Source organism: Mastomys coucha, unplaced genomic scaffold (genome assembly GCF_008632895.1).
Source record: "Mastomys coucha isolate ucsf_1 unplaced genomic scaffold, UCSF_Mcou_1 pScaffold4, whole genome shotgun sequence".
NCBI classification, from domain to species: domain Eukaryota; kingdom Metazoa; phylum Chordata; class Mammalia; order Rodentia; family Muridae; genus Mastomys; species Mastomys coucha.
In genome coordinates this window covers 27,605,057-27,609,147 of record NW_022196910.1, presented here as the reverse complement: position 1 = coordinate 27,609,147, position 4,091 = coordinate 27,605,057, and positions in this window count along the sequence as shown.

Here is a 4,091-nt window from a genome sequence, read left to right as displayed (position 1 = left end):
CTCCGGACACGCCTCCTTCCCTTCCGTAGCCTCAGGGAGGCGAGCAGCACTCAGAGTCTCGGGTGGGAGACCAGGGAGCGCGCTGAAGGGCGGGGATCGTCCCAGAGGTTGGACCGATCGAGCCTGGTGCGTCCCCTGTCTGGGTACTGGCCAGAGTCCGTGAAGCACGGGGCGTTTCGGTTGCGGCTGAGCAACCAGCAGTAGCCGCCCAGCGCCGAGTGCTGGGCTCCGCGAGTCCCAGCTCTGCAGCAGGCTCACCCTGCACTGTCCGGGGACCCGCGTCGCACCGCGCGCACTGGAGAGGGTCCGAGCTCTGGAGCGGCGGGGTGCGGCAGACTACACTTGGTTCTGAGCAAACACTTTTCCCCTACCCCACCTCAGGAAAATAGAACCAACAACAACAAAAAAGTTTAATTACAATCTATGGTTTACCCATTGTCTTAGCCAGTTTTTTCTTCCTTCCTTTCTTCCTTCCTTCCTTCCTTCCTTCCTTCCTTCCTTCCTTCCTCTCTCTCTCTCTCTCTCTCTCTCTCTCTCTCTCTCTCTCTCTCTCTCTCTCCTCTCTCCCTCCGTCCCTCTCTGTCTGTCTGTCTATCTCTTCCTTCGTTCCTTTGCCTTCCTTCCTTCCTTTCTCCCTTTCCTTTTTCCTTTTGTTTCTACTCAGTTACTTTAGTGAGAAAACAATTGACTCAAAATCAAATATTACTAAAGAAGGTGCTATTTTCAACAGTTTACTACAGGACCTTTGGAAAACAAAATTGAGAGAAAAAGATAGGTTACTAAAAAACCGTGCAAATTGTTTGTTCTCACAGCAAGGGTTTTGAAAGGTCCGCTTTCAGGTTAGGAAAGTTTGTAAAAATCGGAAAGAATACAATGGTCATAGTAATAGCTCACACCATTACGCGATGGATCTTTTATTGTGTAGTAGATGTTGTGCAAGAACTATTCATAAATTATCTCTTTTCCATGGGCCTAGTGTGTAGAGCCTTGTACGTGAGTAGTGAGTGTGTGTGTGTGTGTGTTTCCCATTTTACTATTTCCCCCCCCCCCAAAAAAAACAAGTAGCAGAGTTGTGATTCAAATCCAGAACCTTGGATATACTGCCCTAAAAAAACTATGCCAAACAAGAATGTTCTCGTTCCCAAAGCCCTTAAGTATTTTACAGGTAATTGAGGAATAATAAAAAAGCATTGTGTTATTTTTATAATGAAAATATTAGCCCCAAATCCCAATCAGTAATTTTCTGGAACAAGTATGCTGTCCAGTCATTCTTAATAAGAAAGGAGTATTCCAAATTTGCTTTAATTAGCTCACTTGCTATTGTTAAAAAAAAGTTAATATGCCAAACTCAGTGTGCTACTTGCCTACTGGTCCTGTGAGAATTTAACACAGAATAAATAAAACACATTCATCTTAGTGTTGAGGGTCAAAAGTCCAAAATGGCTATTGTTGCGGGAAAACCAGCTGTTGCCAAGACTGCATTCCTCTCTGCAGGCTGAGTGAGAGAATTCATTTCCTCGCCTTTCCCAGCTTTGAAGAATGCCCAGGTTTCTACAGACACAGCCACCTTCATCTTCATAGCCAGTAATGTTGAACTAAGTCTCCTATCAGACCAGTCTCACCTTTGGGTCCACCTCTCCATGCACTTCTAAGGGGTTGGGAAATTGCATTGGTTTACCTGAGTGATCCAGCAAAACATCCCCACTTTAAAGGCCATCGTTTATCAGTGTGAATCCTGGATTCTTGACGGAAGTGCTAGGGAGCATACATCACAGATTCCAAGCACTGGGGCATGGCTACTTCAAGGGCTGATACCCTCTCTGCTGTACTCATCTGCAACTTTGTTGGGGGAGGTCTGTGCTGTGAGCTCCCACCTAGAACAGTAGCTCCCTCAGTTACAAGATTAATATATTTTGGTCAGAGAGACCAGAAGAAAAGCTGAAAATATTGTACAACTGATTTTTCCTTTCAACCAAAAGGATGCAGCAAATCATTTTGACCAGAAGAAGCAAGAAGGCTAAAACGGTACCAATTATAACCACATTGGAAACTCTAGAGTAATGGCTCCTCTCTGGTAATCTTTGTCTTAACACAACCCCTTCTTCAGTGTGTCTTTGTTTTGTCAGAGAGAATCAAGTACCTGCTCTATGAACAAAAGATCTTTAAACCTACAATTTGCCTTGAGATCTAATGAAAGATGATTTTTAGGGAGGTTGACTTTCTTTAAGATTCCCCTGTAAGCTGTAAGAACTTGCTTCCAAGATTCAAAGCCAGGCATTTATAACCACAAAAAACCCGAGATGACTTTAAGTGGTTCATGGTTTACAGAATGATGAACTTGTTTATAATGTGAGTATATGGTAAAAAAGTATATTTAATAATATAATAGATCAACAGAATATCATAAATGATTTCAAATTGACACCTAAGCTTTTCTGTATAAATTGCCTTTATCAAAAATTAATATAAAATAGCTGGGCTATATAAAAAAAAAGGTGGGCTATGCACACCTTTAATTTAGGAGGTAGAGGCCCATGGATCTCTCTGAGTTCCAAATCTAACAGGGCTAAAGAGTAAGAGTGTGCTGAAGAAGAAAGAAGAAGAAAAGGAGGAGGAGGAGGAAGAGGAAGAGAAAGAAGGAACAATAAGAACAAGAAGTAGGAAAGAATGGAGCAAGGATGAACATAAATACATAAAATATTTTTAAATTGCCTAATCTGAATAGCTGGGACATCACAAGTGTTTCCTCTGTTAAAGTTACTTGTGAGGCTGAGAATGAGCTCAGTTACTAAAAGTATTTACTGTTTTACCAGAGGACCCAAGTTAGATTGTCAGAACTATTAGGTGGATGTAACTCCAGTTTCAGGAAAGTCAACACCCTCTTCTGAATCCTATGGCGACTGGCACATGTAACAGACACACAAATACACACATATGCATGTGAATAAAAACAAATATTTTAGAAAAAGATTATTATTATGTGAGCCAATGTAGTGCAAAACTGGGGACCCGGATTAAGTCTCTGGAACCCATGTAAAAGTGAAAAGAGAACATCAACTCCACAAAGTTGCCCTCTCTACTCCCTATGCACAGTTTGGCATGTGTGAACCCCCACATACATTATACATCATACACATACATGCATAATAACAATAATTGAAAACTTTTAGACATTATTTTGAAGTCAAGTATTTATTTTTTCCAAATGTTAATGACATATTTAACAAATAAGAATTGTATGTGTATCATATACATTATATATGTGTACACATACATAACAAATGTATTTTATGTGTATATGTATGTATGTACATGTATGTACACACATATATGTACACATGTGTATACATATATGTATATGTGCATACACAGATGTTGGTACAAATATATGTACAGATATATGCATATCTACATGTATATACACACATATACATACATGTATACACAGGTAATACACATATGTACATATGTGTATATACATACATGTATATACATGCATGCGAATATATGTACACACATTTACACATACACAAATACATAGGTACATATGAATTTGAATACATATGTACTCCGTGACTTTAAATTATATTTTATATTTTACATGTATGGATGTTTTGTCTGTCTGTATGTTTATACACTATGTGGTGTTCAGGGAGATAAGAAGAGGGTGTCACATCCCAAGGAAATGGAGTTACAGATATTTGTGAGATGTCTTGTGGGTGCTGAGAATTGTATCTGGTCATCTGGAAGATGGATCTGCATTCCTATTCGTTCAGCCATCTCTCTAGCTCTACAGTGACATTTTAAATCAAGCTACCTAGCATGTGTGCATTCTCTCATATAATTACAGTTTGGGGCTGAGATTATTTAAGATCTACTTTGTCTGCAATGTCTAAGTGTAAACCACATTATCAACTGCCATGACCACACTATCATTTTGGTGATCTAGTCAAGGGACTTGAAAGTGGAAGGAATGTAAGGGAAACATGAAAGGGATTGGGAAGGGCTGCTAGTAAACCACACACAGCAGGTCAGCTCATGCAGAGCTAAGGACTGGCTCAGAAATAACAGACTTTACACCTGGTACTCTT